The sequence below is a fragment of the Brachycentrus maculatus genome, unplaced genomic scaffold (assembly GCF_059751285.1).
Source record: "Brachycentrus maculatus isolate JH-2025_06_01 unplaced genomic scaffold, ASM5975128v1 h1tg000292l, whole genome shotgun sequence".
Taxonomy (NCBI): domain Eukaryota; kingdom Metazoa; phylum Arthropoda; class Insecta; order Trichoptera; family Brachycentridae; genus Brachycentrus; species Brachycentrus maculatus.
Genome location: NW_028281043.1, coordinates 518,917 through 536,592, shown reverse-complemented (window position 1 = coordinate 536,592; position 17,676 = coordinate 518,917). Strand labels below are relative to the sequence as shown.

At 33.3% G+C, this 17,676-nt stretch overlaps 1 protein-coding gene across 3 annotated transcripts in view; it reads left to right on the top strand.

The window, feature by feature from the left end:
- Positions 1–736: 736 nt before the first annotated feature.
- The window catches only part of LOC148305038 (thyrotropin-releasing hormone-degrading ectoenzyme-like), a 64,816-nt gene continuing 47,876 nt past the window's right edge, over positions 737–17,676 (top strand). For 2 of the 3 annotated variants that reach the window (XM_088267320.1, XM_088267319.1), the window contains exon 1: positions 737–1,162. The gene's annotated coding sequence lies outside the window, so the exon portion shown is untranslated. The remainder of the gene's footprint in view (positions 1,163–17,676) is intronic. The other variant, XM_088267318.1, reaches the window with a different exon arrangement.

The window sequence follows — 17,676 nt, the reverse complement described above, 5'->3', positions numbered from 1 at the left end:
CCAAATCAATTTGATATTCACGTTTTCGACCAATAATGTCCGTCATTTTTTAAAAATTAATATATTTAATGAATTTAACTAAATCTAAAAATGTTCTTCTTCCTACCCTTATCCGCACTTATATGCATAGGGAAATTTGTCGTAACGTGTTATCTTGATCGTTATATACCCGAAGTAAAGGTGACCACCCCTGCGCTTCAGTCCAGGTGATATTAAATAAATATTGGACTGAAAAATCACCATTCTTTATTTTGACCGTCTTTTGAATCGAACCCAAAACCTCCAGCGCGTTAGCCTAGAGTGTTAGCCTATTAATATGACTTGGTAAATAAAACTAAATAAACAATGTATCCTATTTCGACTAGGCTTTTACGTTCACCGCCTATATTTTTTCGCCTCATATGAAAATACGTATTTAGTAATTTGTAATAAATAGTTTTTCAATAAAATGAAATGATTACAATTGTGAAAATTACATTAATAAACCCAAAGAAATCAAGAAAAACGTATTTTTATACAATTATATAGCACTCTCCTTATCATTCCACGTACACTTTGTGTATTGCATTGTATTGGTTTTAAGCGATTGAAAAGTTTTGTTAAAAAGTTCATCTAGTATAGGAAGAATTTTGCGCTTGTATTGAACTTATACCCTTTCAGTTTGCGCACACTCCGACGCAGGGTGCGTCGGTGGTAGAGTCGGAGAGTATATAAGGGCGGATGTTAGCGAGGATTTACATTAGATTCCTGCCTCAGTCCTAACCGGTCGCTTGCGGCGCGCTCCTCCCATATAGCGCCAGTGCAAGAGCGGCGGTAGTTCCAGCGGACGCCGCCAGACGACGTCCTACGCCGGCACTGTTCCACCGCCAGCCGGAGAAGACTCACGCGCATCAGGTTGAGCGAATCACGCGTAAAGTTTGTAGTTTTACCGAGTGCGCGTTTCGTGAAATGTAAGTGAGGTTCATTTGCATCATAATGTAAGTCAACCTTTTATTATTGGTAGTAGCTTCTCGCAAGTTTTTTTTTTATTATTTTATTTTTCGTTTAACTTCTTAGTACAGTCTTATCCGTAATAAGTTAGTTTGTGTAAATTCATGTGACATCGCTATCAGCACACCGGCCGCCTTGGGAGGAGAAAAAGAAGATTTTCACCTACATATTTGTAAGTCGTTTTTTTATTAATATTACTCTACTGTTTTTATTTTATTATTTTAAGTACTTTACACACTATTCAAAACTTTATTCATAAGTTTTATGATGTTAAAATATTGAAAATAAGTCTGAATTCAGATAAATGCTTTTTTTTTTAAATACTAGCGAATTGTGAATATTTCACTTAAATACTTAATTTTTTATTCTCGCTTTTTATTCATATTATTTACTCTACTATTTTATACTTTACCCACTGTTTTATGAAACTTGTTAAAATACTTTTACTGAAGTTTAATGTTTGAAAAGATGCCTGAATTCAGATAAATGCATTTTTTAAAATAAATACTAGCGATTTGTGAATATTTCATTAATATACTGTATATTGTTATTCTCGCTTCATTGCGAGATGTACAGACAAAAATCTACAAACACGAATAAAACGCTAATTAATTGAGCTCATTTCCTAATTTTTTAGGTCATTATTTTAATTGTGTGTTAAAATTATTTTTTGCTGGCGATGTTCATGTTTATGTATATTGTAGCTTATATAAACGAGAGGGAATCAAATATTACAGAATTTATATACTGTACAAAATGAATTTTCGAAAACAAGAAAAAATAATTAATCTTAACATATTTTCGCTAAAAGTAAAGAAAATACAAATGTTTTTTTTGTATTTAATGAGATATATATTATTGTGAAATAACTTTTAAATTAGATTTGAAATAAAAACAAATGGCATATATATCAAAATATACATTTTTTTAAATTAAAAGTTTTTTGAATAAACAAAAAAAAGAGATTTAAATCCAAACATATTCTCAAAATTATAAAAATATGTCATGAAATTAGATTTTTTTATTCATGAATTTACTTTAAAAGTAAAATTTAATTCTTTCTTTGGTATTTTTATGATAAGACGTATTTTTAAATAATTTAAAACTATATGTTTGAAAAATCAATTTCCACCAAATAAATAAAAAAAAATTGAAAAAAAAATTGTTTCAGTGATATATTTTTATGAATATTTTTTGAATCCATTTGAAATAATAAATAATAAAACTATATTTTTGATAGAATACATTTTTCAAGAATTTTAAACAATTCTTCAAAAAACAGGTAAAATATTATAAAAATCTAAAAGTAGAGTGATATAATTTAGAAGTCCATTATGAATAAGATTCCAAACATTTTTTCATTAAAAGGAAAGTAACATTGAAAAATTAGAAAAAAATGATTTATTTTTTATTATAAATGAGGTATTTATTATCAATAACATATTATATTTTAAAAGTCTTCTTTAAACTTATTTATAGGATATAATTTTATAGAATTTCTAAAAAATCATTAAAAGTAAAATGTAAATTTGTAAACATATTTTTGTTTAAAATATAAATAAATTTAAAAAAAATGAGTTACAGATTATGTATATTGTATTTTTAATTCCATTTTTTTTAAACTTTTTTTTTAAATAAAGTTTTTAAAATAAATTTAATTAATTTTCAAGACTGTCCAGATAAATATTAAAAGATTTTCCACTTCAACATTGCATAGTCCCCTTTCAGCTTCAATCATCAAATATGATTTTTAGGTTCAACTTAGCCTGATGTCGAATGACGCAACAAGATCGATCATTCCAAAAAATTGTGTTGATTATAATTTCAGTAAGAAATCATTAAGGTCAAAACTCTTAAATTAAGAGTAATTAAATTCACGTACGTGAGATTTCGAAAAATCTTGGAAAAAAACTCATATCTTATCTTAAACCCAATGATTCTTGTCTAAAAGCGTTAACGACGCATAGACGAAAGTTTGTCTTTATTTTATTTTTTGGATAAAATGACATATTTTACTGCTTGAGTGTAAAATATGGTAAGCCCTTTTATTTAATTCCTAGATTTTCTTACTTTGGCTGATAGCGTTTTTCTGGGATATTATAGCATGTATCTTTAACTCAGCGTTCCTCACTTTTAGGTGACGTTTCGGATAGCGTTGCAGGGTCCATAATGAGTCCTGATTAAGACCGTCGCAAAGGTATTCGTAACGCATACAATAAGTGCTAACGACTTACGACACGGGGCATATTAACTCAGAAAAATCATATCTGACTATCGCAGAAATTTAAATATCGATATATTACATTTAACACATTTTTTATAAGGTTTAAAGTTAAATTTTACGAGTAAAACTACTTTCAAATGATTTTTTTTTCAATTATTATCAATGACTATCGTTAGCGCTTCGTTCCCTACATTTTGCAGAGGTTTCGGATGGCATTGCGTCGTCCATAGTCAACCCTGATAACAACCTATCGCAATTGTATAGCGCTAAAAAGTAAAAAGACGAGAAGCGCTGCAAGAAGCGAGAGTGTATGAATTTAAAAAAATCAACTTAGCATGAAAAAAATCCACTATCAAACAAATTGCTAATTTACGATTTTTTAAGATAATATTTTTAAGGCATAATTTAAAATAGAATTTAAGATAAGAAACATGTTTTTAACATTTTTTTTTTTCAATTTGATTATCCACTTAGGTAAATTTAATAGATCTAGCGGCATATTAATTAAAAAAAAATCAGCCAAAAATGTAAATTTATAAGTTTTTGTTTTAGCCTAAATATGATTGGAATTCTAACTGAAATTATAATAAATTCCACACTTTAAAATCTTAACCTAGCTGCCGTTGACAATATTTTACCGAGAACGGGTCAATATTGCATAGACAGTTTTGATTGATTTACCTTTATAATTGTGTCTCTCTTCCGCAATACCTCGTTTATATGATGCAGTTTTTTATGCACCGTAAGATGCGTGTAAGGGTAAAAAAGGAAGTAAATTATTTATTTGATCCCTTTGTTTATATGAGCTATTGTATAATATGTGCATATCGTCGATGTTATTGTAACACGAGCTATTTTTATGATTGCAAAATTAAATTATTACTTTCATAATTATTTTTTTTCATTTTGGTGTGTTGACCTAATCAAATCGATTAAACATCATAGAACTCGTAAAATAAATATAAAATAATACCATTTTTGAGTTAGCTCGTGTTGGAATATCACTGACGATATAATTTGTGGTATCAAGATTTTTATTGATTGTTTTACAAAGGTGAGGAAGTTTTATGATGAAAATATGAAAAGACTTCTAAATCTTCGTTAAGACATCAATTTGGTATCAAACTGTGTCAAGAATATCTATCAAACATATCAATTTGTAAGGTATAACTTTAATATTTAAACTGCTACGTCATCAGTCGTGTTTGGAAGACCTGGAATATTCTCGACAGGAGAAAAAAATACATAATTCCTGAAAAATAGAACTGATCACCATTGTTCGTGGTCGATTCTGACCTTCTTATCCATTCTGATCCTTGTATGTAGCAAATAAAATCCGTATGTACCCTCTGAGCTCTTTCATTGACTGTCTGTTGCCTTCCGTCCTCTCAAGTCATGCCGGCCTTTCTAAGTTCAATGTAGGATTTGTCAGCAGCTGACGGATTTTCAGCAGTGGACATCTAGGTAGGTAGAAATCTGACATCTGGCAAATTGATCAAAGCCTTCGCAAGACGTGCAAAATGACTCTATCGCCAGTCTTGAGTGATACTTGTGACCGTAGCCGCCTCCGTAGTGTAATTGTCAGCACGCTCGGCTACCATACTGGAGATCCCGGGTTCGATTCCCTGGGATGAAGTCAAATAAATAAAAGCCATTTAAATATTTATTCAATATAACCCTTGACTGAAGCAAAGGCCAGTCACAACTGCCGCCGGAAAAAAAACGGTTGAGCAAACCATGCTTTATATGCTAAAAGAACCTTACCATATGTTACACGTATGTTATTTGTTCTGGGATAAAAGTACCTGGAGATTGTTTATGATATGGGAGTCGAAAACTGCAATATATCGTTCCGAACATTTTTAATTTGTTGCCGACGGATGTTAGAGGTCAATAATAAAAAAATCTAGGATGAAAGATATATCCTGATAATAAAATATTTATAAATATATCAATGTATTAAAAATTAATTCAATATGTTTATATAACCTGCTGCGTCATCAGTCTTTAAAAAACCAACGAGAGTTAGTCCGAAAGCTGATATGAAAAGTTAAACAATTTACGTTCGTAGGACCAAAAAATACAGATAGTTTTCCATATTCCCAGCAGATAACAATTCGGGTAAACACAGGCAGTATGCGGATTTCACAACACGCAAATAGTCCTTATGAGGTGCTACTATCAAGATTCGACCCCATTCAAACAGAAGTATTCGTCGTTACAGCGTAGAGTTAGGCCGTTTGGCTATAATGAGATACATGAGGACTTCGGGAGATCCCAAGAGAGGGAATAAATCAATTTGATTTATTTCCTCAGTAATATTGATTTAATACGTTACAAGTACCAGAGTAATGCAAGATAAATCACCCTATTTTTAAGAAATTAACGAATGTAACTAAAATACCCAATGCGGTATAAAGTGTAGAAAAAGTCAGAAGAAATAGGTAATAATCTAGTTCAATTTACAACAGTTTGAGTGTGTCCAAATACTAGTTCACAAATCTGAATTTTCTCCGATTATAGGAGTTATCTATCATATTATTTTTTATTTTTGACATCTCAACATAGAATTATCTGGTCAAATTATAAGCTAAAATATGTTTTCTGACGTTTGTATGTGATTATAATCCTGGATTCAGACCTCACTTGCTAATATAAAAGTTTCTGCTCAATAAAAAAGCTTCTTCGTCTCTAAATATTTAGGATATTTAAAAAAATTGAACAATACCTTTTCTTCAAAATGCAAAAATAACTCTTTCTGGGTAAATATTAAGTTGAAAATATGCCGCTTTTGCTGGGATATAGTACATTTTCTGGGCATTCCGAAAACATGCACAACTGAAAATTGACGATTTTTGATTTATGACGTTCTTGAAAGGAGTGAGCGATATATTAAGTATCGTATTTAAACTAAAAACTGTATGTGTGGGCCAAATGGAAGCCTATACCAGACCTGGGAAAACACAGTTTACCATATACGGTTGGGGATTTTCAGATTATCCTAAAGAGAGAGCGTAGAAAAGTCTCCCACTCCGCCTAAAAATAACCATATATCCTAAAATTAAAGCCTTAAATTTTCTCTCAAAAGGAAAAATGGTTTGTAAAATAATTTTAATTTAATGATTTTAATATCTTACAATCTAATATTTAATAAAATTCCGGAGAAAATTAATTTTATTCCATGAATCAATATTTGACATTAAATATTTGAAAATTCCTTCGAAAAACGAAGAAATCAAAGGTTGCCAAACTGTTTTGATCCAGAGCCCCTTGAATTCATAATTTATTAGCTGTACCTAACACAATGAGAAAATAATTTTTAGTTTGGTAGAAGGGGAAAAATAACCAAAATTTACCATCGGCACGCAAAATATAATAAAGGGGAAATTTATAATGATCTTATCTCAGGTTTTTTCCATTAACAACTCGACAATTTGCAATTTTCTCTATTTTAACTTTATTACCGCTGACCAAAAAAAATTCTATCGATAACAATCTACGTTTTAAACAAAATCAATTACAATCCGAATCTTCCATTGCAATACATTAAGTTTTCAATATTGGGTACCTTCGTCTGTACTTTGATTAACCTTCATCTGAATCATATATTCATATGTGATATACAGACATGTGCGTCAGTCACGGTCAAAGGGTTAATCCTCACTAACACCCTCATGGGGGTAATGCAACAGTTTGAATAATTGAACCATGTGCGATAGTCGCTATAATTTGGTCAAGTAATCTTAGCCTTGCTACTAAATACACATAACACATCCAAGGATAGTGCACTTTTCATTCGATTATATTTCAAAGCGTTAAAAACAACTGTTTCTGTAAAGGAACTGCTGTTAACTGCTTTGTATAGCCCTGCGTGCTGTAACGGTTTACGAGGCGGTTGCATAACAACTGTTTTGACAAACAAACGTGTCGCCCGATCTCATTTCGAAACGGATAAATATGTTTCTTTTAATCTGACATGTTAACACCATCTCTGTGTATTTCAATCCAAATTATTCAATTCTAGTTCTAACCATATCAGCTCGAAATACTTGTTTTTAAAAAATTACTTCAATCAAGAGTGCCGTAAGTAAAGTTTCGGTATTTATCGATAAGATCTAACCAAGAGATATCAGCGTTATGCTGATTTTCACCGTCGCCATCGTTGTCGTTAGGAAATTCATTAAGGACGCTTTGGACCTAAACAGTTTGGGAATCGCCGGTATTTGTAAAGCATTCTAATTATTCGCTATCCCGATTTTGCAAATTTAATGTAAAAAACTCATATTTTTTTACATTCTTAGAGATTTTCAACAGACATTATTAGGTACAAGAATTTTTATTAAGTAAAAAATATAATGGGTAAAATGCTTTAATATGTATTTCTTGTAGGTATTTATTCAATTACGAAGATATTAGAAAGATTTTTTTTTAATATGGAGCAAACCTCCGTCAGTGCTTACCAAAATGTGCTGAAGTAAAATAAAAATATTCATTTTGACATCGTACTATAAAAATCAAGTATGCATTTTTTAATAGTGTAAATATTCTTCTTCGTGAGCCTCTGACCTCCACTACTGGATAAAGGCCTCTTCCTCCTTTATTCTATTTCCTCCGGTTGGGTGCTACTTGCAGCCAGTTTCTACCCCCTACAGCGACTATGTCGACGGACCATCTCTTTTGGGGTGTTCCGACACCCTTTTTGTTCTCAAAAGGTCTTCCCCGTAAAATTCTTGGCGTCCATCTTGTGGGGTCCTGTCTTGCAATATGTCTTGCCCGTTGCCATTTGAGTTTTACCATGCGATCTATGATATTCCCTACTTTGGTTCATTCGTAAGTAATCTAAAGCATTTAATTAAAATGTTACTTTGTTTTAAAATCTCTATAAATATTATAGTGGTTTTGAAACAAAGTTAAATTTTAATTATAAAATGGAAAAATCACGAAGTTATTGCTTCAAATACAAATTATAATTTATAGCATGTTTATATTCAAGCGGTATAAAGAAGCATTATGTCATCAGACAATGTATGAATCCGCTAAGGATAATTTAATGGGTGTTCTATTAAACTAGATGGCAGGGAATGGTGGAATAGTTGTAATAGGGGCGGTTGGTAATAACGACCAATAATGGGTTATGACGCTGCGCTGCATTGTGACTGACATTCTTGCACATCGCTAGCACATACAGAATCGTTAAGCTCACACAAAGTTAGGAGTTGACTACGGCTTACTTCTTATTACAATACGGCCAGCAAATCAATAATGGATTTAATATTTTCTAAATTAAATATGGACAATCAATCAAATAAAAATCCAGCGGAAAAACAATACATTAGTAATACTCTCCTTACCATTCGCCATTACATTAGTAAACTTATTCTTCTTCTTCTTCTAACCCTTATCCGCACCAAATGGTACATAGGGCTCTGCATCGTAAAGAAGCAGTGTTATCTTGATCGTTAAATACACGAAGGAAAAGTAATCAGCCTTGCGCTTCAGGTATCAGTCCGTGATATTATTTGAATATAAGAGTGAAAAAATAAGTAAACTAAGCATTGCTTAGTTGCAAATGTTTTCAAAAATAGCACACGTTAAACGTCGATATATCAACCTAAACAGTTAACAATGGATAATCAATTTTTGCGTTACGTTACTTCGAACCCTAGTTTGATGTTCACTTTAAAGCGTAATTTCATTTATTATTTTCGTTAGAATACTTATTTTATTTTTAACATTTTTGTTCAATTTTATGAATATTTCATCCTTTTTTGTACGTGTTTTAATCGAATTTGTAAAAAAATATGCGCGAGTAACTAATAAATATTTAAGCCAAAGTAATATATTTTTTTTTACAAACTGGCCCTTGACAAAAAAAAGTTTGGGGACCCCTAAGGAATCATAAATATGCGATAATATACTATATTCTTGACTGAAGAAACTATGGAAATAATCAATGTTAAAATGCTACGTTTATTTTTGGCCAAGAACTTTAATTTCACTAATGAGTTAAGTACTTCAGGGTGAGTTGGTTTTTCCTTGGAAATAATTAGATAAAAAGGTAGTTAACAATATTACCCAGTTTCAGGACACGTCAGGTACCGTTACCCACATTAAACATGGTATCCTGCATGGCACAGATAATTCAATTACGAATTTGTCAAAACGTAAGAATAGAAATAGTCATATATAGGTACATATATCATGGTTAATATAGAGACGTCTTTTTGGTTAACTTGATAATGTCTATTTATAACTACTTTTAGTTTTTTTTAAACAACTTTTTGATATAATCAACATTTTTTTCAACGAGATTTGTGAATCCCAATTATGTCAACTTTATATCGAAAGCTTGACATTATTTATTTATTTAAACTTCATGTACAGAAAATAAAAAGTACATTGGCGGGCTTATTGCTAAAAAGCAATATCTTCCAACCGACCAAAGACGGACTAGTGATATTGATCAAAACGTTTGATACCATATATAGCCGTTTGCAATCAGTGGGCAGATAGTACTTGAACATTAAAAAAAACATAAATTACAAATTGACATTTAAAAAGAAACATAAATTAACAAAAGACGATAATAAGGAGGGCAAAGGAAGAAGGGAGTTTAGGGAAGGAGGCAGAGGGAGGAGGTTTGATCGACAGTTAGGATTCTAATGACAGATAGTAATGTCTCAGACGTTTTTAAAAGTTAATACATATTATTGTCTGATGTGTAATAGATTTTATCAAAAAACTAAAAAACAATTATTAACAATTAGACAAAAAAGTATTCTAGGATTCTAATGATAAATAGGTAGAATCAGGTAGCAAGTTTAAGAAAGAGAGGAGGGGTCAGGGGAGGAGGAGATGGACAGTTAGGGTTCTAAGGTAAGATAATGACGTTTCAGGCGTTTTTTGAAGGTTAAGATATTATGTTGTTAAGACATTATGTTGTCCAGTAGTTTAAACTGATATCGTGTATTGATGGAATCCTTTAAACGATGTTATAATACAGAGTAGACGAAATCGCGAAATGTATAATAAGAAGGTAATAAATTAGAAACGTCAGTAATAAGACATTCAAAAATGTTAAAACGTCCAAATAAGGGGTAAAATGAGTCAGCAAATAAATGGGGCAAAATATAGGAGGGCGTGTAGGTCTCAAATATGTTGTGCTAAATGTGTGGCGGGTAATATGTAAGTGGGAGGAATATGTTAGGGGAGGAATATATGGGGGTCAAACGTGGGCCCAAATATGGGTGAAGGCTTATATGGAAAGGGGCAAATGAGGTGGGGAAAAGGTGGAAATGATCAAAAGGAGGCAAATTTCGAGAAGGATCAAAGGTAGCATGGGAATAGAGGGCAAGGGGGCAAAAATAGAGGGACCAAAACTGAGAAAGAACAATATGAGAGAGGGGGAAAGCGACCAAAAACGGGAAAGGTCAAAGATAGAGGGGATCAAGGGAAAGGGGTGTGAGGAGTTGGTGGGGTGTTGGCAAGGGGTGGGGGCGAAGGGGTGGTGGCGAAGGGGTGGGGTAAGGGTGGTGAAAGGGTGGTGAAAGGGTGGTGAAAGGGTGGTGAATGGGTTGGCGAAAGGGGTGGTGAAAGGGGGTGGTAAAAGAGGGTGTTGAAGGAGAGTGGTGTAAGGGGGTGGTAAAAGAAGGTGGTGAAAGGGGGCGGTGTAAGGAGGTGATAAAAGGAGGTGGTAAAAGAGGGTGTTGAAGGAGGGTGGTGTAAAGGGGTGGTAAAATAAGGTGGTAAAAGGGGGTGATTGATGTAAGGGGATGTGCAGGGGGTGATGTAAGGGGGTGGTGTAAGGGTGTGGTGGAAAGGGGCGGTAAAAGAGGGCAATGGATGAAGAGAAAGGGAGGCAAATACTAGGTCGGAGGGAGCAAAGAAAGGGGCCAAATAAGACATGGGGTAAATACGGTAGTCAACAAAGGAGGGCAAATATGGGGACAAATAAAAGGGAGAAAATATGTAGGATCAAATGTAGATGCAAATCTGCAAAAGTAGCATAAAGGCAAGGGTGAGCAAAGTGGGCAGAGGGGGCAACGGGAGCAGATGAGGCAGATGGGGCAGATGGGACAAAGGAGGGGGGATAGAGGGGCCAATGGGCAAGGGGCAGATGGGGGAAAGTGACCAGTGTCAGTGCCGGCTAAGAATTTTTTAAATAGCAATTTCCAATCACAGATTTTGATATTAATTGTAGATGACTGGTTTGGTCAAAATGTTATACCAATTTTAAAGTAAAAATATATTTTTTTATGGCTAGCTAAAAAACTAACTAACCATCACGCTGCTTCCCCGCGGGGGTAGGCAGAGAGGATAGAACGCCACACCACTCTGTCTTTGCAAACATTCTGTGCCTCTTCCACTCTTTTTTTATAGCGACTTGACAATATTGGTTGACGAGTGATTGAAATAAAAATTTAATAAATCACTTTTTTTTTGGAATTTCATGGTCAAAATTCAAAGCGTCTATCAACCATTAAGTGTGGGTTTACATTTTTTTTTAAAACTTAGTCATTTATCTCGGTTTACTGAAATGATTTATTAACAATTTTGTATATACTTATGTACTAGCATGACTTAAGAAGAGATCTACTTTAGATACCCATCAGAAATAATAATTTATCTTCTCACTTGGTATTTCCCCTAAGAGTAATGTACTTAAGATGCACTTTACTCATAATAGCATTGGAATTTCTCAATATGTGATAATATGAGTAAATATGCTTATGCACATGCGTAGTCTATTTATGATGCGTATAATGGGGTTTCAACACTATTAATAAAACAATCTTTGTTCACAAACCCAGAATTGATGAACAAACATTTCCGTCTCCAACAAATTTTCAGGCGTCTCCTAGAATGTATGATAATTCGGGAAAAATGGTCTGACAACAAAAAAAACTTTATTGAAAATCCAGAAATTGTTTTTAACCATTTTTATTCTTGTCGCTTATTTCAATGGCTTTTTACAAGTACCTTGTCACCTCCAGGGATGGATACGCACTGAAGATGAAAAGGTGATTGTCGAAACCGGCTTGAAAAAGTACTAAAAATAAATGTTGTTAAAAATAATATTTCCGATTTATTTTATAAAGTTTATGAAATGTTCCGCAAAATATCACAAAAAAGCATTAGAGAAAAAAAAACTTGCTTTTTCCAACCATATATGGTGCCGAAGAAGTAACATGTAAAAGAAGATTCAATTAAAGCATAAATTTAACTTCCGAAATTTGAGCAGTGTGGTTGCCAATCATAAGTAAAGTGGTTAATGTTACACGTGTAAGTCGTAAGCCCTGTAAATAGACAGACTTCGATATTCTTCTTTATCTTTGTTGAGATATCAATAAAATCTTTATACCGTCAAAAAAGTTTTGTCTAAAAAGTTCTTGCGAAACGGTTTTAACCCTTTGGTTACCAAAATCCTATATATCGACTTTCGGTACTCTAGCAAGAAATACCGGATCCGTGGGATCTGACGTCATGATTTATAAAATATCAGATGAATTTTGGACAGTATGTTAGGGATTCCTTTAGGGTTGTGATAAGTTTTTTGAGTCACGTTGTTTTTTTTTTGTTTCAATAAATCATACTCGTACATTGAAATTTAGAATAATTGATCATTTATAACTTATAATTAGTTGTTAAATTCCAAAAAATTGAAATTAAAAAAATACTTACAGTGAACGAGAAAAATCACATTAAACCAATTATGTTTTCTTGAAAAATAAGCTGAGATATATATATTTTTTTCACAATACACAATAAATTGATACAAATATGTTTAAAAAAATAAAAATGATTTGTTAATTACTAACACCCCTACACTATTCCTTTCAACACCGGATATCAGCAATTATGTCGGCGATTCGTTTGTCTCCAGTGTTGTGCGCACGGCGTAAAAAGGAAGTTGACATTGAGCGAGCAGCATTTACTTGTTGGCCGATTTTTCATAATGTTGCATACATTTGGTTGCCTAAACTAGATAAAACAATAGCAAAGAGTATTTATAAATTTTCAAACATTTTTTACTTTTTAAGCTTTTATGTTTCTTCTTCTTCTTCATCTTCTTGCTCAATGCTGAGCGTCGTGGTCTTCTGGAATGTCAAGCACTTGGTGCACAAGTCCTCTCCATTCTCCCCGGTCCTGAGCCAACTTGATGGCAGCGTTTAGCGAGGATCCGGTTAATTCCTTTATTTGGTCTGTCCATCTTGTTGGAGACCGTCCTCTTGCCCGCTTGCTTTCAACTGTACCTGTTACTACCAGTTTTTCAAGACTCTTCTCGTTCTTTCTGGCGATATGCCCAAAGTAGGACAGAATCCTTTTCCTGCATTTATTCCTGCTTTTATGTTTAAATAAAAACAATTCTGGCATGGCAACCCCAGAAATTCTGGTAAGTAAAGGGTTGATTCGCCGCGTCAATAAACTTTTGATTTAATTTTCCATAACTCTGGAAAATTGCGATCTAATCCAATTAAAAGTTGAATAAAATCTCATTTCGCGATTAACACACTCGTGGTAAGGGCATCCAATATTATTCTAGTTAAGTAAATCTCGCCGGTGTTTGTGCTTACTTAATTTTACTTTTGAGATCATCGCGATGTTTTACATATTAAACTTAAGTTTCGAAGAGAAAACTTTTCATTCTCTGCAAGACAAACAAAATTTGATGCTTTTCGCGCCACCGACAAAATAAAAGAGATTACAGTGGATCAAGATTAAGATTTAGTTTCCTTCGATCAAAACTCACGCCTTGATTTTTTTTATTGTCATCTCAAACACAGTTGAAGAATAATACGAAACTCTGTGAATTTATAGGGCTTACAACATGAACAGTTTACATAGTTTTGAATATTGAAAGCATTAACTTTGTGGATCATATTGATATATTATTTCGAGAAATAAAAATACTTTGTGTTCTGATCCACTCACATTTTAATTAACCAACTAGTTTCGGCAACAACCTGTTGCCCTCTTCAGGGTTACATTTATTACTAAAATACTTTTAGTAATAAATGTAACATTTAAATGTTACTTTGTAAATGTTACTTTTAGTAATAAATGTAACCCTGAAGAGGGCAACAGGTTGTTGCCGAAACTAGTTGGTTAGTAAAAATGTGAGTGGATCAGAATACAAAGTATTTTTATTTCTCGAAATAATATAGTTTACATTAGATTTAAAAATATTGTACACCCTAGTTAGCATGTGTTTGTCCGCCTCCGTAGTGTAATAGTCAGCACGCTCGGCTACCGTACTGGAAGTCCCGGGTTATAAATTATTTAATATAAATATAAGTGATTTTTTCACATTAATATTTATTCAATATTGCCCTAGACTGGTATTTGAAGCAGAGGGTTGATCACCTTTCCTTCATGTGTTAACGATCAAGATAACTATGCGTTTATTTGATGCAGTGCCCTATTTACCGGTTGATGCGGATAAGGAGTTAGAAGTAGAAGTAGGGTAGCATCAAGTTACATGCCCCGCTGACAGTGATAGAGACTTTGAAGCATTAATTATTATTTTTATCTTTGATCGTGTAAAACTTTGCATGATTAATTAAATACCGATATTAGTTTTTTTGCATGGACGGATCCGATTTCAAACAAAGAGTCTGGATCAAACAATACCGCATTTGGGTATATGGTGGAAGGTTTTAAAAGGCTTACGACCTGTCGCTGTCTGGTTTCAAGTACTCTGTTAACACTGTGTAACGTTTACAATTCTACCCATGATTGACAACCACTCAAATTTCTGAAGATATATTTATGCTTCAATTGAAGAGATCTTTTTGTGTGCTACTTCTTTGGCGACATCTATCACACACATCACAAAAATCTTCGTAAAGTGTACGTTCCTTTCCCTATTATTCTTCCCGAGATAGCGGAAATTATAATGTTCAAAAATAATTTTAAAAAAAATTGGTGTGTCCAAAAATGGGAGCAGTTCCAGAATTCGGGCACATAATTTTGACAATTCAAATTTTACTTGGTAAAAACAACTTTTTCTTACAATCTGTTATGACACGTGTTGCTCTGAAACGCGGATCACAATAGATTTTGAGAAAAAGTGTTATTCACCGAGTAAAACTTCAATTTAAAATTAATAGATTTTACCACAAAGTGACTGCTAAATTAATTATTGAAAATTTTGACACACTCAAAATATTGTTGAAATTTTTGTAAGTTTTCGTCTGCCAGAAATTGTAAAACCCAACCAAATTGTCGCAGCGTTGATCAACACTGTTTGAAAGATAGTCACTATTATTGAAACAAAGTTAAAATTTTTCAAAACCTTATTGATACAAAAAATATAGATCTTTTATTGAGATTATAATAGAATGGACGTGCGGCTATTTACAATGCTGACGACCTGCCATTAGGTGTTTTAAGTGATCATTCATGATCAACACGCTCAAAATAGATTTGAACCGTTCGTGTTTTCAAGATATAACACCCGCATAACACATTAAGCAGTGTGGTGTCAGAATTTAAAAAGGACGGTTTTTGATATTCTGATAAATATACCACTGCTTTATGAGACTTTTGCTTATATATCTGGAACGCTCCAGAACGAACAATGAAGAGCGCTCCGCTTCATTAATTTTCGCTCTGTTGGGTAAAATTTCCATTCTGTTGTAGGGGCCATACATCCACTGAGAGGGGAAGATTTGCGATAAAAATTACAAACGTTCGCTGTCAAAAAACTCGTTATTTTGAAATATAATCTCACAATAACACTTACAGCATACTGCAGCCAAAATTCACTATATATGAATATGCACTACAGTAAAAATTCACCATATATGATATACACTACAGCTGAAATTCACCACATATAAGTATGCACTATAGCTGAAATTCACGACATATGAATATGTACCACAGTTGATATTCACTACATATGAATATACAACACTACAGCTTAAATTTACCACATACAAGTATGCACTATAGCTGAAATTCACTACACATGAATGTGCACTACAGCTGCAATTTACTACGTATGAATATGCACTTCAGCTGAAATTCACCACAGTGCCGTATTTACAATATTTGAGGCCCGGTATATTACAAAACGAGATTAAGCAGTCGTGAAGCCTTACATTTGAGCTTAATTTTTCCGTCGATGTTGCAGACAGCGTCGATAACACGTGCAGTCGCTTAATTGGGTAATAAAAATCACTAATTCGATTCCTGTTTTCCTGTTCCATAGGGAAACCGCTAACACATCGCGTGTGTAAATTTTATGCCTTTAATGTGATGAAACATGATATTTGTGTTAATTCACGATAACGTCTTTAAAAAATAACTTTTTTGATTTTTAAAAAAACCTATTGAAAAATTTGGTCATAATATTGTAGAGAAAATACAATCGCTTCACTCAAACCAACACAGATACTGCCACAAACTCGCACATGAGGCAACGTATGAATTTCAAAAAAGAAAGTTGTGCGGTTGTCAATCATAGTTAGAATGGCAAACGTTACACGAGTGATCACTTAAACCAGCCTATGATAGGTCGTAGCTGCTGTAAATACCCAGACTTCCATATTCTTCTTCACATGTTGAGATTTCAAAATGTAAAACAGTTTGGTATATTTTCTTCTTTGCGATGATTGGTTTGCTTCTTTCGTGGTCAGTCTCCAGCCGCCTCTATCCTCCGTTCGTCCCTTCAAGTCAGCGTACCCGCTACACATACTGTTGACGCAGGCATGATTCAAACAATGCGTATAGCAGCGCAAATAGCCACATGTTGCATTTACCATACGAATCAGATGGAAAAAAAATTGCCGATCGGTAATTTTCAAGGTCTCACGAAAACACGGCCTCATCTGACTTGATGGTTAGCAATGATTATAGATCGTTGGGATTCACCGCATTCAAAAGGTAGACGAGGTATGGTCGAAATAAGCGCGCCATTTGCGCTCTTTATTGACTGAATCAGCGTTTAAGTGTGGACATATGTGTAGGTGTATGAGGAACGGGGGGACATGCATTATCCGCCATACTGTTAATTTAGATCAGAAACGCCGTAATCTAAACAAGCACAAAAACTTATTCAATTGTTGTAATATCTAAACGTGACTGTTGCGCCATATGATACAACTAAACCTCTTTAAAATTAAATTCGCAGGATAAACAATTATGTATTTCTTATTTTGAAAAAAATTCTTTAAAAGGTCACAGCAAAATTTCTTTACAATATAATCAGCACTAAATTTACTACCCTCTCTCTCTATCCCTCATCCGCACCTAATGGTGCATAGGGTACTGAATCGTATAGATCGCACTGATCGTTACTTACATGAAGGCAAGGTAATCACTCCTGCGCTTTCTATTTCATATTTTAAACTATCTTTTTATAAACTTTGGCTTATTTTATAAGCCATCATTTTTAAAGAAAAATGCACTGCCGACAATTTCAGTCACTCGTATGAAAGACTTCTGTTTGTCGAATT